Source organism: Emydura macquarii, unplaced genomic scaffold, assembly GCF_026122565.2.
Source record: "Emydura macquarii macquarii isolate MOO-44397 ecotype Brisbane River unplaced genomic scaffold, CSIRO-AGI_Emac_v2 contig_1483, whole genome shotgun sequence".
Taxonomy (NCBI): domain Eukaryota; kingdom Metazoa; phylum Chordata; order Testudines; family Chelidae; genus Emydura; species Emydura macquarii.
Genome location: NW_027131620.1, coordinates 12614848 through 12642649, shown reverse-complemented (window position 1 = coordinate 12642649; position 27802 = coordinate 12614848). Strand labels below are relative to the sequence as shown.

General features: G+C 39.7%; 1 long non-coding RNA gene across 2 annotated transcripts; it reads right to left on the bottom strand.

The window, feature by feature from the left end:
• Positions 1-653: 653 nt before the first annotated feature.
• LOC137157360 (uncharacterized) lies at positions 654-27197 on the bottom strand. Of its 2 annotated transcripts, none has more exons than XR_010921089.1 (3): positions 27169-27197; positions 22041-22205; positions 654-973 (listed from the first exon to the last, which is right to left on the bottom strand). It is a non-coding gene; the product is annotated as an uncharacterized lncRNA (long non-coding RNA). The 2 variants fall into 2 exon arrangements; XR_010921088.1 differs by lacking the exon at positions 654-973 and adding an exon at positions 20602-20928.
• Between the last annotated feature and the right edge of the window lie 605 nt (positions 27198-27802).

Here is a 27802-nt window from a genome sequence, read left to right as displayed (position 1 = left end):
TTTGGCAAGTACTGAAAATAAATCATAAAACAGATCGCTGCAGTCATGATTCCATTGTGACTGATTTATTTATTTATTTATTTTACCTCCCTACTCCCCCTGTGGGGAATTCAAGATGAAAATGACAAAGATGGAGAGATGGGGATGTATGAAAAGAAACATGAAGTCCACACACATTTGCACATGGTGTTGCATTAGGTATACAAATTTTGTCTTCTGTTGCTGTTGGTCTCAAGGTACAAGCTTCCTGAAGAAACTTTAGTAAGGAGAGACTTTTCTACCCAAAAGCCGGAAAACCAGGAATAGGTAAACTCATTCAGCCACAATAAGAATTAACCCAATGCCTCATCCACAACTCAAACCAAGATTTGTTTGATAAGATCAGTACATTTTTCTTTCCTTTTCATATATGTCAACTTTTACTGGTCTGGCTCAAATCAGAAGCAAGAAATACAAGAAATTTTGTGATGGAATCTGGTTTTGTGTGGTATTCAGCCAGATATCTGGATGAAAGGGATTCAAGGAAGCTTCAAAAACTGTTGGATGCATCTCTTGGACTGACAGCTAAACCTTCCATGTTTTCCCACCCATACAAGAAACCTGGCTAATCAACCTGGGCTTTAAAAAAAATCTGCACCTTTAGGTCTGTGATATTAAACTCCTGATTTGAATTGCAAGGACTGAGTGCCATTTTTTCACTCTGGTAACTCCACTCAGTTCAGTGAGGTTACTCAGCCTTACACAGTTGGGAGAGCACAGTTGAGAAGACCCAGGAATCTGGGCTTTATTAAAGAGAGGACCATGTGAGAAGCAATTCCTGACACCTAGGAAGTCTGCTCCTGGTCTCTACCAGATCTTAATTCCTTTCAGCTCTTAAGTCATAGACCTCATTCCTGTTGTAAGAGCAGACTGCGAAGAGCTCTCTGAAGCTGCCACTGGCAGAGCTTCCTTCAGCAGGAAGGATGAGAGTGTCCTGAAAATGTCAATCAGATATCAAAGATAAATGAAGATTGAAAAATAAAATGTACCTTTTATAAAAATAAGTCTTTGGGAGACACACTCAAAGTACTTTGAAAAATGTAAGAGGAATATGTCACCAAACAAATACATGCTCTACTGTCCAACTTTAATTTTTCACTGATAAAACCCCCAAAGCACTGCAGCCAATACAATAAATAAAACAGCTAAATCCCCAGTGGTATCCAATTTCCATTTACCATGACTAAGTGTCTCTTAGAGCTGATGCACTTCAGCTGATATCAGCTTATACACCTCCCACTAACCAGGTGGCCTATGTGTCAGTGAAAAGACAGGCCTATTGGGACTGTCACAGCCAAGGACATACTGCTCTTCTTATAACAGGAGCTGCATCAACCACACAGCTAAGCCACCCTAGCTGTGCTTGCCTGTTGAATTGTCTGTTGTTTGGGTTTTAATTCACTTTACTAAGATTGCTTTTCATTCACTTAGTGACAGGTAGTTATTTGTTTGCAGGGTTCCATTTGACATTTATTGTTAGTGTAAAACACTAATAATAATAATTAGTGCCTTTTTAGAGTTGTCTGAGGTTTTAGTGCTGGTGCATTGTTAATATAAAACATCCCAACACTTTGCTGTGTATAGGATCGTATGATAGTATTTAAGTATAACAAAGGGGCTCATTATACTGAGACCAGATTGCAGTATCTTTGAGCCTCCTTTAGCAAGCCAAGGCTTAACATCCTCTAAACTTGTCTGCAATGCTAATACTTTCTGCAAAGGGGGGCAGGTGGAAACAAAACCCGACACTCACACAATTTTTTTATTCCCTTAGAGATTCTAAAATCTAGACTCTGTTTGGGGAAGGAGGCACATAAGTGAAACTGCATGAATTCTGCAGTCATTTAAGGGTGACCTCAACAGGATAATAATAAAAGTGTGTGTGTGCGCACACATAGGGGAAGATGTGTTGCTCAGATCCTCCCCAGTGGTTACATCTGTGTATCACTATATCAAGAATCTATATTGATCATTTTTTATAACATTATTGCCATTACTGAGCTAGTATTGCTGTCCATTAAAATACATATAAGCCTGCCATGGGTTAATGCTTAAGTAGGCAGTAGCATTCACATTTGTATTCCTTGGAGGCTAACACTCCTTGGTTGGTTGTTCTTCACCAGGCCATTAATAATCACCTTGGTTTCTCTCTCTTTTTCTTACCGCACTTTGTGTATCCAGTCAGTGTGTTGTAATGGCTTGTCTGTTTTAGGAGCTTATGGTATTCTTCAAGGGAGGAGCCATGGATAACTGCCCCTCAGTTAAATATCATTATAAGTATACTTGGCTTTATTTTATGAGGTTTAAAACTACTGTATACACATTAAATTACATAACATTACTAATGGTTACTGTGTATATATAATGAAAATAAAAGAATAAGATGTTTAGCAGCCATGACTTGCTTGCTGTCTCTCAGAACTTCATCTTGTGTAGTTCATGTCTAAACACAGCTGCAAATTTCTGTCAATTGTCTCATTTCCATTGGGGGAAATTCAGGGATGATGTCCTCATTCCTACAGTATTCAGGCTCTAGACAAATCCTATTCCATTTAAAATCTTTGGATCTCAGAACATCCTCAGCTGTTGTAAATCAACAGAGCTCCACTGAAGTCAATTTACAGCAGTTGAAAATCTGGCCCTTTATCTTTTATTTGAATCAGGTTGTGATGGGAGGAGGAAAGCAGAAATGACTGGAAAAGGCTTCTGAAGTCTAAGCAGTGGACTTTTCTAAGGGGGAAAAGGTAGGAGCAGAGATGAGGCATCCCTTTAAAAATGGACCCTCAGAGTCATTCCATAGTATATAGAGTCATTTTGCTACAGCAGACCTGTCCAAAGTGACATATTGTTTGAGGAACAGTCCCACAACTATCACATGCAATGTGAAATCTGATCATAAATTTGATTTTTCTTTTTCGCTTTAGAAAAACAACATTTGGTTGACACTATATAAAAACACCAACATGTTTACAGATTGGCATGTATCTTTCTAGTTTGGGAAGTTACAACCAGAATATCCAATGAATATACAATAATCATAATCACCTAGAAGTATGTCCTAGCTAATACTTAAAAAATAATGGCCTGGAATTGGAAAAAAGCACTATATTTTTTAAATGTGCTCTAAATTGCTGCCATAGCTGAAGGACGGAAAGAAAAACAAGCAGAGGGAAAGGAGAAGAAAGAAAGGCTTTTAACTCCATTATGAAACTATTAACACGCATCCAATTCCTCCTCTTCCAAAACTCAGCCAAGCTGAATCAAAGTAAGTGGCATGTGTAGCATTCTATACCTTGTCTTAGATTAACTTGCACATATATTATCAGGCAAATGTTCCAACTTTTACTCTATTACTACACCCTGACACAAGATTATAGGGAGCAAGGGATCGCTTACAGAAAAGGTAGTCTGTCCACTAAGGTCCAATACTGCAGCCATTAAGTCAACTCCTATTGATTTCATTGGGAGCAAGAGCAGGCCTTAGTATATCATGAGGGGAAAAATACATCCGATGTGAATTTCAGTATAAAATTTTAATAGAATTTTTTATTCTCTGCTTGAAACCTTGTGTGGGTGAAATATGTTGGGTTTTAACCCTATGATCAGCTTAACATTAACGACTTCCCCTCAACAATTGTTCTGTCTAGAATGACTAGGCAATAATGCAGTCTTCCCCGAGATCAAACTCAAATCTCTATTTAAGGATATGCATTTCTACTTGACGTATGAGGCACTCAACGTATTTTTCTTTCACTACCTCCAAATAATTTAACTAAATAACCCTTTTTAAAGGAGAATTACGCTTGTGCAATCTCTGACCAACACAATAATATGCATCTTTTCTTGGATTTTGGTTTTGTCCAATCCACTCAAGGAAGCTGCGACTCACAAACAAAAATTCTTTGCCTCCCTGTTCAGAGCAGACACAACCATCTGTGATCTCTACAGCACTGATATTTGCTGCTTACTACATACAGCACACAGAGTGACAATAGTCAGCTTAGATGCAGCCAGAAAAGTGTGACATTCCAGAAATGTGAAGACCACATGAGAATATAGATGGGATGTTACCTGTCTCTCAAAGAGAGGAAAGCTGAAATGTCTGCTGGCATTGCCAGGAAGTCTTAGAAGATCAAAAACTGTCCTATTAAAAATGTATTCCAGAAAATAAAAGTTACAGTAACAGAGTATAAATTGGAGATGAGTTTGTGCCAAAGATATCACAATTCATTAAAAAACAAAAAAAAAAAAAAGAGGGAAAATAGATGGTTTTCTTTGGGAGATACGTTTCTGTACAAAGATTTGGGCAGTGAAAATTCATCTGAAATATTTTCTCTAGCAATGGTATTCATTAAAAGTAAATAACTGAAGGCAAAAGTTTTTAAAATAAGCCTAAAGTTATACTCCTATATCCATGTTTAGGCACTGGCTTGATTTTCAAGGAAGCTGAGCCCTCAGAAATCAGTTTGAGATTTTGGGTTCTCCATTCAACTTCTGTTTTTTAAAATCTTGGTTAGAGCTGGTTGGGAATTTTTTGAGGAAACCTTTTTTCTTCAGAAAATGTTATGTCATTGAAAAAAAAAACTTTTCATGGGAAAGAGCTGATTTTGGCTAGTTTTTTTGAGTTGGAAAACTTTCAAAAAAAGTTTCAAAGTGGTCAAAATGTTTTCATTCCAGGAGTTTTTTGTCTTTTATTTTTAAAGAAATAAGCTAACTAACATTTTAATTTTTTTTTAAAAATAAAATATGGTTGAAATCTAAACGAAACATTTTGAAATTATGAAAGCAATGCGTTTCTATTGATATGAACGGATTTTTTTTTTCCTTCAGATTTTTGGTTTATAAAATTGAAAGATTTTCACTCTTGACAGGAAAATTTGTTGAAATATCAAACATTTTCACAGGATGAGAAATCATTTCTAGCCCTGCTCTAATCTAGGCCTAATAGCCTTATCACCTGTGATTGATTTCTCGGGTTGCTGTGCTACTACAGCTCCCATTGACTTCAGCTGGAGCTACAAATGCTCAGCACCTCTGAGAATCAGGGCTTTGCTCTGAAACAGGTTAAAATCTGCTATTGACAAGATTGGAGGAGCCCCACATGAGGAGCGTAGAAGAGGGGAGATAGCTTTATAATGAAGGAATCTGCTAAAATCAGGTGAGAACCAATTGCCTTGTTACAGTGACCTGGATAGAAAAAGAGTCAAAAGACTGAATGTTACACGTGGCTTTATTTTCAAGGACTGAGCTCAGAGTGACCCTGGAGAGTCAGTTTTTTGACTCCCAAACGTTGTCAGAAAACAGTGGAACTCAAGGGAATCCCAGATAAAGGGAAAATGTATTTTGAATAGAGCTGTGTGGAGGATAGAAATTCCGTTTCCCAGAGATTGTGAGATTTCAACATTTGGATGCATTCTGATTTTGAACAAAACCCAAAATGTTCAAAAAAGGGAAATTCCAGAAAAAAATCATTGTATTATAATGCATAATACAATACAAAGAGTTTTAAAAATTCAACATGAAGTCATATCGAAACAAAAACTGAAGTTACATTGCAATTCTTCTCAATCATGTTTAAACACAACTTTTTGCACCGTGGACCAGGCCTGATATGAACAGACAATTCACTTTATTATTATTATTTATTGGTATCATAATAGCACCTAGGAACTTCAGTCGTGGGACCAGGACATAGCTCCTTCTTAATCCCTCCATAAAATTCTTGGGTATTCAGGATGGGGGGGAAGAGCTTCAGTATATGTGCAAAATTGAATTTACCTTTAGATTAAATTATGAATTTTGTGAGGTGACATGAAAAAAAATCTGAGAAACTTTCCAAAGTTCTTAAGGTTGAAGTTAAAGAATCAATGCAAACAGTTCACAGATATGCATTTGTTTTGCTTCCAAGTTTGCTGAAACAAAGTGCTCCGATGAAAGATTTGTCTACATGAAACCATTTATTTTGGTACCGCTTTCACCATTAACCTTAGATCATCCTATAAAGACAGCCAGGAAAGAAACAAATAAAAACATCTCATTCATCATGAAGTGTGATAATAGAATGTTTTACAAATAGACAAAGTGCTTTCTTTCTGCAAGGAAACCATGCAATTTTAACACTGTATATGGAGGATATTCCCTAGGCAAATGCAAGATATAAGGCTATATAGACATGAAAGTGTTCTGATAACATCCCATTAACTACGAGAACAAAGCTTGAGTGGTTTGTGATGCCATAAGGATCCTTAAATTAGAGATGGATCTGAGGGGGTGAATTTTGGATCTGGATTCCCATATGGATCTGAAAGCCCACAACGTAGAGATGCCCTGGCCCAGAAAATGTGGCTTATCAGAACAGAAAAATTAAACACAAAATCCATTTCTGTGCAGAGGGTCAACACAGGACCTAAGCATCACTTAAGCACCATTTTGAGAGTTTAAGGGAGACATATGTGGCTCATAGCCCTTGCATTGGCCCTTTATACAGAGGTGGATTTCACCCAATTGCACTGATGGTACAAAGCTAGAGTAACTTCACTAAAGTTAATGGGCTTAAATATTAGCAACTAAAGATTCATTTCAGAGATATGTATTTACTCTAGTGAAGTATAGCTAGCTAACATTAGGAATCTGACTGAAATGTCAAAGTACTTCACACAGACCACCAAACAATTGCTTAAGGCTGTTAATCCTCCAGACATTTAAGCATGTGCCTAACTTTAAGCTTGAGCGAGCCTATTCAGTTCAATGGGTTTCATAGTTAAAGTAAAGCACATAATCAAGTACCTTACTGAATCCAGGCCTAAATCCTCTCAGTCACTCCTCAACTGGGTTGAATTTAAATTACAGACAGGAAATCTGTTTATAAGCTCATTTACATCAGCACAGCTGCAGTGCTGTTATCCCAAATATGCACTGGTGTGAGTTCAGAATTAGGCCCAGAATCTTTTAATATAAGCAACTGTTTTATGTTAATTTTAGATTCATTTCCCCCACCCCACCCCAAATTTTGATAGACCCCTTTAAATAGAATGGCTGTAGAATAACTGAGCATTCTATCCAGCTTCCTGACATTGCTTTATTTAACTTATCGTCTTTAAGCTCCTTAGAATTGTTTTCCCTCCCCCCTCATGCTTTATAACATTTTCAAAATGGTACATGTACTATCTTACTTGGGGGGTGGGAAGGGGATAAATAGAGACTTTTTAGTTTTTAAAAAATAAGCCTTTTTAAAGTGCCACAGCTTTTCAAACAGAAGCTTTTATATCTTATGTAGTAACTGTTAGCAGTTTGTGACATTTCTAGTCTGTCGAGGGTGTTACTAGTACATGACAGGTCAAGTCTGTCACCTTCATAAAAGCAAAGAACATCTACACTGGCACACTACACTGTGGGGTCCCTCTGAGAATTACCAATGTCATACCAAATATCATCAGTGGTATTTATCTTCTCTTCATCTCTGCCATTTGTAGGAGCTTCTAAAAAATATTCTGATTATTTTTGCATGAAGATAGCTTTCTCCTTACTCCCATGATGTGAATGCTATAAACCAAAGCTTGAATCCAGGAGAGTTAATTTGTCCTCATGGCAACTATAATTAAAATACAGCTCTCTTGGGTGGATACCTGGAAAATTAAGGTTATTGTTGTCACTATTATTAATTAATTATTATCAGATGCTCACTTTAAAAAAAAAAAAAAAAAAAAAGATAAATCTTTAGGTTTTGATGCTCCCTATTATCCTCATTAGGTAAATGGTAAAATAAAGATGAATGAATTGCAAGTAGATGAATTAATGATTAAATCAGCCTAGAATACTTTAGATTCTTAGGACCCATTAGCAGCGGGTTTCCATATCAGTAGGAAGCACTTGCGTACTGGCTCTAATTCAGGTAAATGTTCAAATGAAAATGATGCTCAGATTGGTGACTTTTATCTAGCCATTGCAGAAGGATGAAAAATAAGGTAGGAGGATGAGAAGAAAGTTGCATTAAATCCTTTTCACATTGCTGGCCATGTCTTTTTGAAGGAAAGCAGTCCTGATTGTGGCCCACCCCTAACTCATGAAAATAGTCTTTTCCAAAACAAGACGTAATGAGTGTAAGAGGATGGAATTGTTCCTGCAAGTAGGGTATTTTGCAAAACACAATAATAGGTCGGATTTTGGGTGCAGCAGAGCAGTGTGGACTGATTCTCTGCTCCAACCACATAACAAGTTATAACACCTCAGGGGTTGCTCTAACTTATGCCAGCTGGAGTGCACCATGTTCTGGCTATGCCACCTACTCCCTCTCCGTCTATCCCGGTCCCAAAACGTCACCTGTGCCAGAGACTGCAGGGAGGAAAGCATATGCTGACTCTACACCGTCACTGAATTCTCCCATGCCAGGGAGTTACAGGTGGCTTATGCTCTCTTTTGCACCATTTGAGTGGTGCAAAGGGAGCAGCATGGGCATAGAGCCTGCTTCACAGTCTCTAAATCAAGCATACAATTGTCTGTTATTTCATGTGCCAAGGGAGATTCACTTACCTCCATGTGTGCCAAAAAAAAGGAGGGTATTTAAAGCCCCCATGAATCAGTAGGAGAGTATAATTTCCTTGATTCAGATGTAATACAACAGTGGTTGTATGTTAAATAAATACCAATGAATTATTCAAATGCATTTGTTGTGTAGTAACAGAGACGTTCTTTACCATGTATTATGACAATGCATATTATTCTTAGTAGGTCAAATTCCCCAGTTATCCATCTCAGTTTAAGGTCCTGACACACAATACCAACACAGCCTTTTTCCTATGTACAATATGGCCACATGATTCGAGCAACTAAGATTTTAGTTGTGATTGTGGCAGGTCCATTCACGGGCATTCAAGGTGGATGAGGGCAGGAGGAGCCTTTCTCCTCAAGCACGCTCTTCCTGCTCAGGTGCCAGCTGCCATTGCGTTCCGTGAGCTCCCCTATGTCGTATTTTCAACGTTGACTCAACAGTGTTCCCACTCAAGTCAGTAGTAAAATTCCCATTGGCTTTAATGGGAGCAGAGGCAGGCCAATGTTTTGCGCTTTTGAAAACCCCACACATGTTTTGTCAGGAACGTTACACTTCTTAATGTTGTCTTTAGACCCAACCCTGCAAACCCTCACTTTCATACCTACCAAGTGAGCAGGGACTATTTTCTTGGAATAGGGGATTGCTGCATTAGACCTTTAATATTCCAACTTTAGTCAGCACACATGAGCTATTACGTGTTATTGTAAAGCTATTTAAATAAATAATTAGTGTTATATTTAATGCTTTCACTCCCTCTGTTGTGACTAGCTAGCTAGACTCTACCCTTGAAATGGCTTCTGAGAAGACACATTGTCTATTGGTTAAAGAAAGGACTGGATATCAGGATTTTATCTTTGAGAGCAGGATTAGGTCCTTGAAACTGGTACTTAAGATCACAGATCACCCATTGATATGAGTTCCCTCCCTCCACTCCTAGGAAAATTAAGGGGAAACTATCAGCATTAGCTGAATGTCCTTGTTTTAGTTGGTTTAAATCAGACTCACTATTATATATATTATATATATATATTTAAATATATTAATAACAAGTAGCATTACATCTTCATTCCCTCTTTACCTATTGTTAATTCAATGACCTGTTAGATAAAACATGCAAAAAAAGAAAATAATGGCTGACTCAATATCTGCTGAAGAGTTTTTTTGCTTACATTGCCTGTGCTTCTTTGTTTATCTGGCTGTATTGTTTTGCTTCAATGTTATATTTAGAACATTCATAAAAAGGATGAAATAGTTTTTTTTTTTTCCAAAATGCTATGGCTATAGTTCTACTGAGCACACTGAAACCAAGTAAACAGAGAATAGAACAAAAAGAGACAAGGCTAGAAGGAGATTCCAGGGTTTCCTGGCTCTGGACCAAACCCAGTATATTGACAAACGGCCACAGATGTACATTGTACACCAATGGAGGTAGTACGGAATAAAACAATGGGTGAATGTAAGAGGTATGCTGGTAATTCCCAACTCAATGTAGATGTATAGTTGTGCATGTTTACACAGCTTGGGGGCATCTTCATGTGAAAATGGATATTCCTTCTCAGCCCTTTGGTTTTAATAATTATATTGTGCATTTGTACGTGAGGACCTCAAAGCACTTTACAGACATTACTGAATTAATTCCCATAACACTACTTTGTGTATAGAAAAGTAGTGTGATTCCACATTTTACAATTAGGAAAAGTGAAGCACAGAAAAGTTTTAATGATGTTCCCAAACTATTTCTATGGTAGAGCAGGGAACAGATCCCTATAATTTCCTTACTACCAGTCCTGTGCTCTAACCACTAGAAATACTCCCTCTCAAAAGACATTTAAAGGGAGGAGTGGGCTATGCAAGTTATTAATGTATTTTTACTAGATTAGCATTTAGATCCCCCAACCTAGCACCCCATTGTGCTAGGTGCTGTACATACACATTACATAGTAAGACAGAGATTGTAAACTTTCAGGGACTAAAACAAGACAAAATATGGAAAAAAGAAAATATGGACTGATGCACACAGAGAGATTAAATAACTGGAATGGATTAGAACCTATCTATCGGGAAAGGGAAGGATGGTTTGTTTCAGGTGCTAAACTCCCTATTCAAATACATTTTGCAGATCTTGCACACAAATCCCATCCTATGCGTAGGCAGGTAGATAATGCCAGTTTTTAAATACTCAAAATCTCTAATTTTATTATTTCAGTTTATTAGAATTGGTTCATTTTTTACTTATTTATATTTTCCCATGAAAAATGGCCTTTTAAGAATTATTTTTAGCAGAAAATTGAACTTAGCCTACCACTAGCCTGTCTGATGACTTATTTTTCCAGAGGATGCTGTCCACTGGAGTCATTTTGAGCAGAATAAAAATGCTTGATTGGGTGTTGCTAGACTGTCGAACTGTACAGCTTGACTGTATAACTGAATAAGCTTTTGAGACAAAACAAAGTAGTTCTATAGGCAGCATTACTGAAAACATGAAACACCTAAAGTGATGGAGTCCAACATTAACACATTAATATTAAAACAGTTAAGCAATGGCAAAACTGCTGCTTAAATATGCTGTCATAATGGCGTGCGCGTGCAAGTGTGCACACATGCACACCCCTTGCCTCAGTGTCAGGAGGATGGAATAGATGGCCTCTCGAGGTCCTTTTAGCGCTACACTTCTATGCTGTATATAAATGTAATATATAGAGATGAGTTTGTCCACATAGATGGCAACGCACACTACGAGAGATGAGATTTCTAAAGCGCATGAACGAACATGTTGTGAACTAACTGATCCATGTAGACCCTGAAGGTGCCTTCTAAAAGTTCTATTGTGTACTTTAATGTGGTACTTGAACATGACCACATTATATATACCAGGGAACTTTAAGTGCGCACCAGCAGGGTCTACAGAGACCAATTAGTGCACCACATGTTCATGCACTTTAGAAATCACACCCTCCTAGAGTGCATTACTGCACTGTGTAAACAAAGTCTATATAAAATAAAACCTAATGCAACAATTTAATAGTCCGAATAGATCAGATCCTTTCACAAGGATGAAATGAGAACAAAAAGCAGTACAAGCTACATGCAGTCTATGACAAGAGACACTGTAAAAGCACAGTCTGGACACAATAGATTATCGGGTTTTACCCTGCTCTAGGATTTCTTCAGCTTTCTGCAGCGCTCTCTATTTTGCACATATGGGGTTTGTCAGTGGTTTCACATTTCCAGCTGCCTACCCATCCAGTCCCATTGCCCCCTTTCCTCTGCCAGAGCAGACCATCATGTTCTAAAGTCTGCCTGTCTCTTTAGCCTCTGAAGTTGGATGCTGAGGAGGTGAGGCTGGCTTTCAGAAAAGGTCAGGCAGTGCTAAAGGAAGAGAGTGCCCCAGAGGTAGCTTGAAACAGTTGAAATGATAGAGGAACACTTTTGAATTGGCAAGGAGGGAACACTGAGGCAGATAGAGAAAGAGATGCACATAGAAGAAAGTTAAGGCATCAAGAGAACAAGGGAGAAAAAAAGGTGGATGGGAAGGGGGTTAATATGAACAGAAGGTAAAAATGGGAGAAAGTAGAAATGATGGATGGAAAATGTGAAAAAGGTGATTGTAGCATTAATAGTAGAGGTAAATGAGGTAACTAGGAAAGATGTAAGGAGTGGCAACCCTCGCCCTATGTAGCCAGATAGGCCCTTACTCTTCCCCGCGGTTTATACCATATACAAACACCTGAATTACCAGCAAATGTGCCATCCTTTGTTCTCCATCCATAGCCTCATCTAACTCTGGACTCAGAGGGGCGCAACAAAGAATTAATTCCATGACTGCACACTCCCTGCTTGGAAAGTTGTACATAAGCTTCACTTCCAGGCTTCTTGGTTGTTGCAGCAGTCATCCAAACTTCATCACAGAGTCTCAAACAACAGACAAAGGAGTGGGTTAGACACAGTCTGAGCAGAGATGCAGGCAGGCAAGGCGAGCCCAAGGAAATGCAGAGGGATGAGGAAATCCAGTCATACATGTGAAGATAGAATCTGCATGTTACTCCACATAGACTGCACATACCCTGCAGCCTACTATGTCATGAGGCTGAAGTAACATGAAACAACACTAATATTGGATTAAATAACCCCCTACCATAGATACAAAGTTCTCCCATCAGCCAGCACATGGAGAAAGTAGATGTCCTTAAACAGGCATCATATCCCTTGCCATGCTCACTTCCTTGTCTATCAATCTAGGCAGTTATATCCCTCTCATCACCATTGTATCTATTGTTTGTCTTCCATTCTCTCTCAGTGGAAATGATTTGGCTCAATGGGATTATTTTCTTCCACAGGACTGTCTGGACCCTGTAGCAAATGAAATGGGAATGTATCAGCCTTTCATGCCTTAAGAGTGTCTGGAGCCAAACCCCTTGAAGGTTTGAAGATTAACTCCTGGTTTGAACGTTGCTGCCTGACCCACCTTCAGACTTGCCCCAGAAGTCCACCATAGAATTGCTGGTGGTGTGTCCTTCTCAGACGTGCCAAGATGTAAATAAAGATATGTTCGAGCTATGATAAGTCTTCAAAGGCTAGTGGGGATGCACATGCCATCTCTGCCGTGCTATATGGAACACCAGGTAATAAGAGTGCCTGCTTAGGAAAGGGCACCAGAATCTGTCTTGACAAGCGTTTTGCATGCAGTTAAACAGACAAATGTATTCTGCTGCCAGGCTCTTGCAGGAATTTTATTTGATGGCTGTCACCAAACAGCTTCTTCTGCACTAGAGGAATTACAGAACATTCATACCCTATAACGATCAAAAAAGGAAGTCCCCCACACCCAGACTAGATTTCAGTGAGTTAATCCACACTCCACTTGCAAGCTAATAGCATCTGTGCCCATGTAAAATTAGGACACATGTTTCTGAACTGTGTACAGAGTGTGGAATATAGGAACTGCCATAGCAGATAAGGCCAATGGTCTATCTTGTCTAGTAGCCTGTCTCCAACAATGTCAGATGTGGATGCTTCACAGGAAGATGCAAACTCCCCTTCTCCCTCTTTCCTCTCCCCGATCTGCACAATTATGGGCCCATATATACCCATAGTAAAAGTTTCTTCCTAACTCCCATCTACTAGTGGTTAGCTTCTGACCTAAAACACAAAGGTTTATATCCCTTCTAAATCTTTAAAAAAAAAAAACCCTAACTAATATAATTTGGATGTTCTCAACATGCATTAATATCTAATCCTTATTTTGACTCCTACTAAGCTCTTGATTTCTGTGGCAGTGAGTTTCTGGGGTTAACTACAGGTTTTGCAAACAAATATTTTGTTTTGTCAGTTTCAAGTTTTACTGCCTTTCAGTTTCACTGACGTCCCCTTATTCTTGAAAGGGCAAATAGGAGCAAACAGCTTATCTTCTTTAGCCCATTCATTACTCTGTGTAACTTATGTCCCCATTTATGCATCTCCTCTCTAAAGTAAAGGCTCCAGCTATTTTCACTTGCTTCTCATGTGGAAGCCCATCCATATCTCTTCTTACCAGCATCTTAAATTTCTGAACACCTGTATTTCTGCTATATCCTTTTTAGGTACGTCTACACTTCAGCTCGGAATGTGCCTCCCAACATAGGTAGACAGACAAACGCTAGCTCTGCTCACGCTAGCATGCTAAAACTAACAGCGTGGCCACCTGAGTATTTACCTGGGGGCATAGGACAGGCTTGTACTTGGGTGGCTAGTCTGATCTTCTGCCTGTGTCGCCATAGCCACAGTGCTATTTTTAGTGGGCTAGATCATGTCTGTCTATCCATGCTGGGAGCAAACTCCCAGGTGCTGTATAGACATGTCCTTTGAGAGAAGGTGACCAGAGCTGAACCCAGTATAGACAAAGCGGATCAAGTTCATTCTGTGGTGAGAGCCGAAGTGCCCTTTCACCGAAACTCCAAGGGCTGGGAGTAAAACCTTCAATGGGGAGAGGCGAGTTTTGCAGCCTTATCCAAGTACAGAGTAAGCTGCTTTTCCTAGTGAAGTTAAATACTTCATTTAATGACTTCTTATAAATTAATGCATTTTTAAACTTCCCTTCCTTTGTCCATTAACTCACCCTGTGCATTCCCACTGCCACATTTGTGTGAACCTTCCCTCTTTCTCCTAACACTTTGAGAAACTGACCCCCTTCCCTTACGCTGCCTTTGGAAATTTTCCCTCCCACCCACCCCTTTGGGAAATATCCTTCCTCAAATCTTCTGCCTATCCTATCGCTTTCCTTTCTCCCTCTCTCCCCCACACTCACTCTGGCCATTTTCAGGGTGGATGGGGATATAAAAGGAGCTGCTCCCCTCAGTATTGGGCCCTATAGCATTTTAAAGGCAATGGTGCTCTATAAGCTGAGTAGGTAGTGGTGAGACTGCATGAGAAGGAGGTTAACGAAGGAGAGCAGAAGCAAAGTTCTGCAGACTCTGCTGCGTTGGCATAAGTGGGGCAGGAAGCTCCTCTGAGCCCTGGTGACAGTGTTGTGAGCCTCTGTTCACCAGCATTCAGGAATGAACCTTCTCTTCAGCTCTGCTCATTCTTTCCTCATCGCCTTGAGCTGAAGAGCAGGCAGCAACAGGCAGGATGCTTTTGAAATAAGGGGTATAAGTGGCAGGCTGAAGGAAAGGGTCCTGGCAGTTTTATCCTGCTTCCTGACTATAGATGTAAAATATTAAATATTTCCAGCTTTATTTTCTAGCCCAATTCCTACACATCCCAATGTTATTTTTTTGTTTGTTTATTTTTAGCCTGCTCTTCTCACTGAGCAGAGGTTTCCCCTAGAGCTGTCTATAACAACACCCAGGTCTTTCTCCTGTTTTAGTAGGACCTATAGAAACCAGTGTCATCTGTTAAATTATTTTTTTCAACGTGCTTTACATTAAATTAGTCAACACTGACTATCATCTGCCGTAACAACACCTCTGCTCTGACCTTTGTTAAGTCCCCTTAAAATTCCTCAACATCTTAGTCTACATATGGCCACATATGGCAGACAGTCAAATGTCTTACTCTTTAATCAGTTTGCTGCCCAGAGTGCAACAATCAAACTGCTATTTCTACTCTGTGGGCTTGTCTAGATTGAGGAAATTTGCACCAAGGTACCTACATTGAAATACCTGCATTAGCACAAACCCCTATAACAGGCAATGTGCCAGTGCAATTTACCAGTGTCAGTCATGCAAGTACAAGTCCCACCTTTAATTGGTGCAGTGCATCTACATTTCAGGTTTGCACTGGAGTAGCTACACTGGTGCAAAAAAAAAAAAAAAAAAAACAAAAAAAAAACAAAAACAAAAAAAAAACCTCTCAAACAAAGCATAGACAGGGCACATAACAGAGCACTTGGATGAATCTTTGAATCATGACAGGGGACTAGGATGAATCTTTGAATCTAAGAATTTAATGCTTAGTTTAATTAGAAAATTGGCCTTTTGTAAGTCTACCAAAAGAGGTATCTATTCACATGCAGTACCAAACTCCGCTTTGCTCAGTCTGTCCTTGCCTTGCTCTGTCTGGGGCCAACTCCAGTTCCAGAGTGCAGCCAAACTCACCTGTGAAAATCTGCAGAAACGATGACTTTGCTGAGTAAGGCTGTTGGTTGCTTGTTCCAAAGAGAACTGGGCCTTTGACACAATATCGATTGTGACCGGAGTCTCAGAAGCATGGAGCAGAGAGGAAGGAAGGGAGAAATTGAGTGAGAGTAAACAGGAGCACCTTTGCCTTTGCTAAAATCCTCAGGGCCTGATCAGACCTGGGTGCATGCCTCCTCGGTGAATGAAAAGAACAAAGACAGAATTTGACAGAACAAAATGAGCAAGTTACCACTCCATAGCAGCCCTCATTGAAGCATAGGGACAGCAGCTCTCCACATGTGTTCAGCCCATAGGAAGCACTACACAAAGTGGGGCATCCTAAAGGAAAAGCAGGCAAAGCTGGAGGGGAAAGTACTACACTGTATGCTCGTCTCACAGCGCTTGCTGCACGTATGCTGGGACAAGTCGAGGTGAGGTCCAGGACAAAAGAAGGATGTGGTGAGTGTTGGGCTCTGCCCATAAGACCACAAACACAGGAACTGTGGGATCCTGGACGGTGTTCCCTGAAAAGGACACTGCAGCAAACAGCAGCAGCTTCCACTGCTTGTGGATAGGTGGCATGGAAGACGCACTGCTCTCATGTGTGTTCCTTCCCATTGCCACAGACTTGTTATTCCGCCTGCACTTCACTCCTGCCCCTCCCCTCATCACCTATCCCTGTGCACAACTACATCTCCATTACCGTGACTATATCTGTGTATATCAAGAATGGTGGCGTCAGGTCCTCTGCCTAAGCAGGAGAGATCAAGGGTATCAGCTATTCATTCATACTTTAATTCTGCTTCAGAGACGTTTTCTAATTCTGTTTCACAGATGTTTGCCCAGGGTGACTAGAATTCTTGGCCTTATAACCAAGGATGATCTTAATTCAAAATACAATAGATGTCCTCAAGCATGTTTGCTGTAACTTTTGCAGCCATTGTGTCAACCACGTTGTGCTTTCATAGAGGCAAGAGGTGGGTGCTGTAGGACACGCTTTCCATTCCAGGTGCTCCCAGCCCCCTTTCCAAGTGAGAGCTGCATGGCAGATTTTCTCAGCTTCCTTTAGCTCAATATTCCCACTTACTCATTTCTCGGAAGGCAAGGAAAAGTCAGGCCCTGGTGTTTTAAGAACTCTGCCAGATTTTCAAAAGTAATCCATTCCCACAACTCGGGCCAGCTTTTTGGACAAACTCAGCTCTCATTTAGACACCATCATTAAGTGGGGGTTTTCAAAAGGTAGTCTGCAGCTCCCTTTCAGGCCAACGATGTTGAGCACTGGCCACTTCATTTAGGTGGCTAACTGAGGTCTTGCAAAAAATCTGACCCTCCATCTGTCAGGGCGCCAACTGCAGCAGGATCAGTCTCCTAGCAATACACTGGACACACCTGATCCTGGCAAGGTGTTCCTGATCGATTGCACTTCCTGATCGGTGGAGCAGTGAAGCTAGCTACTAGTTGACCCAGCAGCAGTCAAATGCTGGCTGCTCAACACATTCTATGCCCACAGCTGCACTTGGTCCTGCTTCCTCTGTCTGCTCCTGTACAGCTTGCTGTGGTCCCCAATTCAGTTCCTGCCCTTGGCCATCTTTGACACGCCTGGCTCTGCTTCTCAACTACATCTCTGGCTCACCCATGGGCTCGGGCTCTCAACTACGTCCCAGGTGTCCCTTGGTCCTGATTCTTGACTCCAGGTCAGCTCCATACCATCTCTTTCTGGGATGTGATTAGGTTAGACCGTATATTATAAATATTACACAGCAGGACCCACCAGCATTACAGAGTTTTCAGTATTTCAGCTAGCAACTCCATTCTGGAAGGATTTACAGCTTGGATGTCCCTTGGCATACAAAGTCTCACCATAAGATCCTATTCGTTTAATAATAAATCAGTTTGGCTATTTTTAAATTAGAGGGCTGCAAAATATAAATGATGTTTACCATTTGCTGGCACTTTGATCTCAGAATGAACAAGAGTTCCATGGATCAGGCCCTGAGCTGGTGTAAATCCCATTTTGCACACATACAAAATGGGAAATTACTGCCTAGGAAGGAGTACTGCAGAAAGGGATCTGGGGGTTAGAGTGGATCACAAGCTAAATATAAATTTCAACAGCATAGCACAGTTGCAAAAAAAAAAAAAAGCAAACACTATTCTGGGATGTATTAGCAGGAGTGTTGTAAGCAAGACACGACAATTCTTCCACTCTAGACCTAGTCTACACTCGTGGGAAATTCAGCTGCAGTCGACGGGAGATATGTAGAGTAGCTTGTGTATCTCCCATCAACTTCCTAAATTCTAATTAGCACGGCATCCCCACTATGCTGCGCCAATGGGAAATGCCCTCCCACCGAGGCAGCGTTAATCTTTTTGTGGGGGTGGATTTACTGAGTTGACTTCCAGATCGATTGAGCGGGTCTCCACTGCCGCTCAATCAATCCCGAAGAATCGATCTGGCGACTGTGAGTGAAGACATACCCCTACGCAGCACTGATAAGGCTTCAGCTGAAGTATTGTGTCCAGTTCTAGGCACCACATTTCAGGAAAGATGTGGACAAAATGGAGAAAGTCCAGAGGACTGAAACAAAAATGATTAAAGGTCTAGAAAACATGACCTATGAGTAAAGATTGAAAAAATTGGGTTTGTTTAGTCTAGAGAAGAGAAGATTGGGGGCGGGGGGAGACATGATAACAGTTTTCAAGTACATAAAAGGTTGTTACAAGGAGGAGGGTGAAAAATTGTTCTTGTTAGCCTCTGAGGAGATGACAAAAAGCAATGGGCTTAAATTGCAGCAAGGGAGGTTTAGGTAGGACATTAGGAAAAATTTCCTGTCAGGGCAGTTAAGAACTGGAATAAATTGCCTAGGGAGGTTGTGGAATCTGCGTCACTGGAGGTTTTTCAGAACAGGTTAGACAAATACCTGTCAGGAAGGATCTAGTTATTATGTAGTCCTGCCTTGAATGCAGGGGACTGGACTAGATGATCTGTTAAGGTCCTTTCCAGTCTTACCCTTTTATGATTCTATAATTTCATTGGTTCTATGGAGCTACCATGATTTACACCAGCTGATCTGGCCCTGCATTTTATTAAGGGGAAATTTTGTAGTTAATAACTTCTGGGCCAAATCCTAGATACGTGTGTGGACCTACTGGAGTTGCAGACACATCCAGAGGCTGGACTGGACTTTCACCTGGTGTCGGATCTTTCTTTTTCTTTTTTTAAATGGCAGAGATTGGCCTGATCCTAAACACTCAGTGGCAGTACCTCTCATGATCAGCACCACAAGGAGGTTTATAAAGCAGCTATTGTATGTGCATCAGTCACTGGTTTTCATCTTTATGGATGATCCATGTGACACAATCTGTTCTGTTGTTAATCCATATCTACAGCATAAGCATAAACCTTAATGATTTCACAGAGCGGCTTTGAACCTTAACAAAGTCGTGGACAAATGCACACCAAAATTCATTTACTTTTTAATTGCATGTTATTTTTTACTCATTGTTTTGTTTGAAGTTTAGATAGGGTTAAAGATCTACAGTTCAAATTTGCAGAACTAGGCCTATGCAAAAATAAATAAATAAAGTGTGTGCATGTATCAGCCATTGCACCAATTGCATGAATAAGCGACCAGTTGGCTATTCAAGTGTGTTGCAGCATATAGAGCACTAGACTGAGAGCCAGGTGCCATGGATTCAACTCTCAGTTCTGCCCATGACTTCCTCGGTCACATGGGGCAAGTCCTTTCACCTTTCTATGCCTCACTTTCTCCCATCTGCCCCTTAGGGCTAGTAATACCAACTTTAGAAGAGTAATCTGAAATGTACCCATTATATATGCTAAGAATTTGTACTTATTTGCACGCTAATGTACATCATTGCACACAAAATCATAAATACAAGGTGAAACTAGGTGTGCAAATATGTGCATGATTTTGCACGCGCACATTTCTGAAATGAGCCTCAGTTTGTAACTTGGATTTCTGATCAGATTTTTAAATGTAGCATTTTGCATTTATTTATATAAATAATATATAAACATGGTATGCTTACTTGCACACATTTGCACTGCCTTTGTATTTTGGTATACGCATACTGCATTGTAGAGCACTAGTAACTGTGATGCCTCAGTTATAAATATTTTCCTGTTTCACTGTGTACATCTTTGTTTGTTGAATAATTCAGCTTCTATACTGGCTTAGCTGACCTTTGCTTGAGAAAGTCGTATTTCTGAGCATTCACTTGCATTGGGTATTTTTAATCAGGTTCAAGTTCACTAGCTGCATACCAGAGTTCCGAATAATGATGATACAGATATGTACTTTAGACAAATGACGTTCCTTAGTGCATGCCACACACCCTAACTCACTGAGTTAACTAAAGTGTAGGAGAATTTATGATGCTAAATAAAACCAGAAAAAAAGATGTTTTAATAAGATGAAAATCCAAATGTTAAAATAATGAGCCATCTGTATGGGTGGCCCTCTCCTGAGAGATGCCAAGAGCTTCACCATCTGTGAAACATTTACCAGCTGTTTCCTTCCTTTTTCATGAGAACAGAAGAAATCCTTGCAGTTGGTGGTTCTAACTGACACATCCTAGTGAAGGAAACAGGTTTGCTCAACGTCAGGACCTCCCATCACAGCTAGCCTGGCTGGAATTAACCTAATAATGTTTGGTGAGTACTGATGTTCCCTATTTCCGAAGGGTCTCTTCAGTTGTGGGGCTGACGGAACACAGATCACTCTGAAGAATGAAAGAGGAGAAACTAATATCCACTGAACCACTACATAGTTTGAACTGATGTTTGCAGGGAAAGGCAAATGGATAAAATATTAGGTCTGAGCATTTCATTGCTGAGAAGTTTGATTTTTACCTTCAGACTGTTGTAGGAAAGTTTGAGATCCATTGGCAACATGGATAAGGTGCCACTCATAGTACAAATATTGCTGAACCGGTCTTTCTTTTCTCTGCTCTGATCACTGTTTCACATATCTGCCAGTCAGCCTTGTATTCCTGCTGCTTTTTCCCTGACAAGCACCTTAGCTAGTGCTCTTGGGTTATGTATGGTTTTAGGATCAGACTACAGTGCTATGCAAGAATTTAGTTTGCCATAGGCACTAATCATAGGCTACAAAATAAATCTATGCAAAGATATATTGTTTTGTATTTATTTATACCTCAGTGTGCTGTAGTCCTAATTGCACAACGTTTAATTATTTCCTCAGTGTTCACTCTCATTTCATTAACTGCCAATGAGAGTTGAAGGGAATATAACTTAAAATGCAGATTTCTCTCTCCACATAAAGTGAGTCTGGGCAAAAAAGATCAGCATCTGATCAAACTGAGAGTCCATCTTTCCACAGTTTTGTAAAGAGCAATATTTGGCTACTACTTAAATGCCGCATATCTGTGATATCCTAAGTTTTGCAAACATGAAGTGTACAGTATATGACTCTATACCACACCAATCTGTACCAAGTCAGTGGCAAATATACAGACATCACAGTTAGCTGCTACATACACTGGCAGCATCCTCCCAGAACCCAGAACATTCTGCTCCAAAACACAGGCCCCCAACCTTTTCAGCTATAGGAGACTAGGTTAGCTATAGTATGTAATATAGTATATGCAAGCGATAGGGGTTGCTTCCTCTTTGTGGGTCAGGCACTGGCAGGGGATACACTTACAAACACTTGAGGAGAACCAACAGGCCATGCAGATGGGGGCAGAGGTGACACACAGGGACAGATTCTCAAATGCAAACCAGTCCCTTTGCAATACAATGCTTGCTCAGCAAACTGCACCCCCCCTAGAGCAGAGCTCAGCCACAGGAAAGAAGCTGACCCAATACTCACTGTGGGACCATATCTGCAAGGTGCTGAGTACTGCTTGCAAGGCAGAGATGCAAGGAGTGTTATAGGAGCTGCTATGCATCTTACAGGATTGGGCCATTCATCAGTTGTTTACATAATGTCTTATCCAAGGATCCTTCTCCTCATGGAAACAGCACCATACTGTATCTGAAAACAATTAAATAAACAGCAAAAGCAAAAATGATCTGACTTTCCTGTAATACAAGATATGTTCTTCAGTATGTTATTAAATATAAAGTTTAAATGTAGTCCATTACATGCAATTTCTCCTTTATTAATATTGAAATATTGTGTTTTCTTAATATGTGAAATAAACACACCGAAACAAGGAAAAAAACCTCATTGCTGTAGGGACACACAGACTTTTCAAGAGCAATAAGTGGTAACAGCAAGCATCCTAACCAGCAAACATACATGAGAGATTGAATCTCCCCAAAATGAAACCAACCAATCCAAACCAACATCCCAAATAAGCAAACTGAAGAGATAAAATCTGAATCTGGTTCTGTAGTAAGAATAACCTCAGGATCTCCCTGGTTTTATACACCACCCACATCAGTGCATTTGATAATGTTATGTTTATTATGGCACTCTGTCGATCTGCAGCGTGCATGAGAGGAAATACATATCCATGTGATTCTAATCAGTGGCTATGATTCAATGAACTGAGTGAAAATGCAGCCACTGCTTTCCAGAACATTTTTCTCCCCCTATATAGTATAGTGACCACTGACAAATATCAAGAATGTCTCAAATATAGCACGTGCATTGTCAAGCAAACAAAATCAGAAGGAACCATTTAAATTGTGATCGATAGTAAAACACTTGTTTCCTCAAACGTTGCTTACATATTGTTGGTAAGATATCTGACTGCTTTTCCCAGCAGAAGACCTAAATAGTTGTGCATGCTATTTGCTATGCATCTCCCTATTAACTTAATGCTGGATTGTAACATTTATACACACTGGGGAGTATGGTGTATTAGAAACTGATTAAAAATGACAAGCTATTGCTTTAAGTGTGAGGGATTTCCTGATCCTGCTTGCAGGCTAGGAGTCTCTAAGGAAAGCCATATGATCTGGGTCATCTGAATCAATCAGCAAACAATCAGTCTGGAAAGAGCCAGCATAAAGCAAGCTGGCATAACTTGCGCCTTATTGTCGTATGGAGCAGCCTGATTTCTCTCTCTCTTTGGGCTCTTGTGTGTTATTGTTCTGAATTCTCAGACAAAGTAGTGTTACATTGTAACCTTTCACCAAGCGTATTTATGTTTTTATCAAACTTTCTGTGACACCCACGTAGTCCCATTTAGTTCAGTGGCACTATACCTGAAGTAACTGATCATCACTGGAAGTAAGGGGTTTGTAATCTAGCCCTTAAAAGGAAGCAGCATGGCTCAAAAGCCTGTGTGACGTTTTGAAATTTTAATTATGTCATGATTGTTTTGTGATTTTATATTTGGCATTTTGAATCCAAAAATCTCAGAAGATGGTGCAAACAGGGATGTAGCTCTCATAAGTAGCATGCTGATTTTACAGCTGGAGAAACAGAGGCAGAGATAGAGTTAAATGACTTCACAGGGTCACAGAGAGAATTAGCGCGAGAGCTGAGAATAGAACCCAGAAAGTCTGAGTCTCTGTTCCTAAATGTTGCCACTAGAAACTATTCATCCCTGCACATACATATTCTTTAATATTTTGCATAAACATAATTCAATAGCTTCAATTCAATACACACGTACATTTTTCACTGTTCAGTTTAGTTAGGTGCTTTTTATCTGAAGACAGGTTTACAAGTATTTGTCAGAGCATTTGAAATCAGATACAGAATTATTTGAGACAGGAATACACTGGGCCTGATCCAAAGCCCATCAACTTCAACGGACTTTGGAACAGGTCCTAAAATACTACAGGAAGCATTCAGCTACTTCTACGGGTGCTATAGAAAGCCCTAAATCAAGGATGAGAGCTAGAATTAGGATTGCTTAGGAGATACCTACCTATTCAGAAGTGCAATACAAATTCTGCCAGAGTTCAAGGGTTTTCAACTCATTACATCCTCTAGCGAACTCAGTCCATAACATAATACTTGCATGCATATATATATATATATAAACATGTTGGCGGTAATATGCTTAAAAGAGGATCACGAAAAAGCTAACATTGACTGAATTACATTTTTTTGCCCCTAGAGAATGGTCCTGCTAGAATAAGATTAAGGTCACTGGCAGGGCAAACCACGTATCTGTAAAGTTTACATTGCAGATATCTTCCCTGATTTATCCTATAGCTATAGAAGTGGTTTGAATTTCAGACTGTCCAATACCCCTATAATTCGGTGAATGCCAAATATAGGCAAATAATCAGAAGGACAGAGCTCTGAAAAATGGACGTTGTGTTTATATGAAATCCTGCATGCCTTTCCCCTTAATGATTTAAAACAACAATCAAAACTGAGTCCACCAGACATGCTACTGTTCTTTTAAATTAAGGGTCAACTGCTAAAAGATCCATTTAATCTAAGTGTGGAGTGTTTGTTTGTTTTTTTCTTCTTAGACTTTAGGAATTTAAACTCAAGGAAGACACATTTTTAAAATGATTTTTATAACGAGTGGCATATGTGCGTGTGTGTGGCAGGAGGTACTGATTTTTAATTCACTTGATCTTTGAATCTTTGGTTCTGAGATATATAATGTCACCCTGAACAAAACTAAGCCTCATTCAGAATTTGATATTACACCATGTGGAAATCCTTCATCTGCATTTAATTTCTTATCTGTGTAACTGAATGATTAACACTGACAAGTCTTGCTTCTCTGTTTTAAGAGACTGTTTTAGTATTTTAAATTATTTCAGTCATGTTGTTTAGGATATTTATATAAATATTAGAATGTAATATTATCTTATAGCCATAGCATCCTGTAAGTGCTCAAACAGCTATTTGGAACAGAGACCTCCAAGTACACCCAGGTGATACAAGTAAAAGTGCTGATGATCAATAGGTTGTACTGGTGCATCTTGTTAGTAGGCACTGGGTTGAGATGTAAACTGAAGCCTGGAAGCACTTGGGATCACAAAAGATCCCAGTTATAATTGTTGGTAAAGTCGGAGTGTTAAACATAATAGCCGGGCCAAATTCCTTGGTAATTACTTTCTGCCTAACCAAGCCCCTTGCATTTCCAATCAGAAAAGGTATCCTTCATTTCTTGTCCTTAACTATTGTGTTACAGGAGCAGCATGAACCATTTGAAAAGGTAACTTTGCCACACTTATCACAGATATTGTTGATTCTAAGTGTAGGCAGAAAATGAGGTAGCTCAGATTCCAATGTGGAGTAGGTGATGGCAAATATTGTTTTTAATAGCAACTACCACATGAGTTGCCACATATCAACCCAGAAGTGGCTTCATTTCTGCAATGGATTAAGTGGCCCATTTATAGCATATAGCTGATTTAAATGGGACTACTCACAGAGTAAACTGTCACTCATCGAAAAGAAGGAGGGGAGAATCAGGCCCTACATTTGTAAAGCACTCTCAGTTAAAAGGCACTATATATAAACCTATTACCATGATATTTTTAAACATTTCATTCCAGCCTTTTAAAACAGTTGGTAGCCTGAGAGGAGATTTAGTGTTGTCATCCTCAGTGGGTTTCATAAATGGCAATATTTCTAATGTATGATGTACACACACATTAAAAGCATCCTCCTTGCTAAGACAAAAGGCCCCTGGAATTAGATAGCTTATGAGGAGTTTTCGGACAATGGTAATAAAAAGAACTCAGACAGGAGGACATCTTTGTATTGTTAACTGAATAAGCATGACAAGAACAGAGCAGCTTAAAAATCTCCTTAAGTACTGCTTGCTTTCCTGACCCTGCCCTTTTCTTATTGGTATAATATTTATGGTCTGTGCATCTTAGCTCCTCCGTTGAGAGTCTCCTACTGATTCACAGCCCAGGTGCTGTGTAGGTGGGTGCTGTGTGGGTTTCCCCTCTGCTCTGCTAGGATGCCTGAACTATGATAGCTAAGCATCATGTTCAATCAGGCCTGTGCTTCCTTTGAGCCAAGACTGACAATCTGTGCCAAATTGTGGAAGCAGTCTGGGATCATAAACCTTTTCTAAACTTATAAACTTTTGCAAATGTCTGATTCTATAAATAGTACATATCCATGCATGGAAAAAGAAATCTCTTAAAGGATCATTAATATAGTCAAGCAAACTTAAAGCTTGTTGACCAGAATGCCATTAAACATACCTGGGGCCCGGTTTTGATTTCACAGATTTAACTCCATTGACTTGAATGGAATAACTCTGGAACTATACCACTATAATAGAAAAACCTGGTCCTCCCCTTGCCCCTCCCCCGGTCTTTCCTTAACATAATATTCATGAGCAAGGAGTAGTTATTTCCTTTATCATCAAATTTCTACTTCCTAATTTTTGTTATTATTTACCATTTACATAGCTTCTAACCACACACTACAATCTTCCCCCAAGGTGCTTCCTACTCTCCTAGCATAATCCCCTTCAAAGCTACATATCACTCCCTACTCAGGCCCACTCTACATTGTGAAATCACAATTACACCAGCAATTTCTGTTTGCAGGAATCCATCTGAGCCTTTTTATTCGCCTCCCTGCTTTCAGTTCTCATAGGTTGTCAGCCATTTGAGTCTGGGAGTAAAAATGAATGCAGAAGCTCAAAGTGAAATTCAGATAAGACCAGTGAGTTCATTTGGTTACCAGCCCATATAACCCACTGGCCCAGGTTGATTCAAAACTCATTGCAGCTTCTCACAAAAGTAAGGACATGCTTTCTAAAATTTTGTCAAACATATCAGTAATATCACATTTGTGATCAAACTCATAACCAGTTAGTTGACACTTAGTGATAGAACAGTCTGCAGTAGAGTGCATAGGATCCCAGAGTACACATTTGTAAAAGGATTTAATTAATAATGTGTTTTTTGTATTAAAGTTCCTTAATAAATCCCCAAAAGAAAAAGGAAAACAACCCCAAGAGAATTACAGGGTATACATGCTAAATACATATTCTTCTTTTAGCTTCCCTTACCATGAAATAATACTCAGATTTAAGCATTTTTACCTTGAGATAATGCATTGCTGATATTTTCATTGATAAGAGTGCTAGTGCTAGCTGTGAGACTCCATTTTATGTCAAGTGATCAGAGTTGATTGGCCAGAACCTTATGGAGTGGGGCTAAGGGAACATAAAATGGCCCACTCTGTAGGCTGACTTTAGTCAGAAACTTGTTTTAGCTCTAGGGGCTTTATTCCTATGAGGGGGTTTGTACACTTTAGATTGAGAGTGTGGGGATAGGGTCTGGATATTTGGAAGTTTGGCTTAGTTCAGCAGCTTGTTCTAACTTTTGAAGATTATTTTACTCCACAGAACCTATTCTGGTTAGAAACTTAATGGGGATTAGGAATTCTATCTAGAATAAGACTGAGAGTTGGTAGGTTTTGATTTAGATAGCTTTTTGCCTTAAAGGTGGGTTAATAAAGAGGTGTTTCTTCTTTATCAAGCTGCTAGTGAAATAATCATGTTTCCTTCAGGATCTTTTCATTTACAGTAGGTTCCTGACTTTCTATTCTTTTCCTTTCTACTTTACTTATTAGTCTACTATCTAGAGTCTACCGGCCGTGACTAGAGTGGCAACTGGCTTTAAATTTCAGTATCAGAAGATCACATACAACCACTCATGATCACTTCTGTGGCA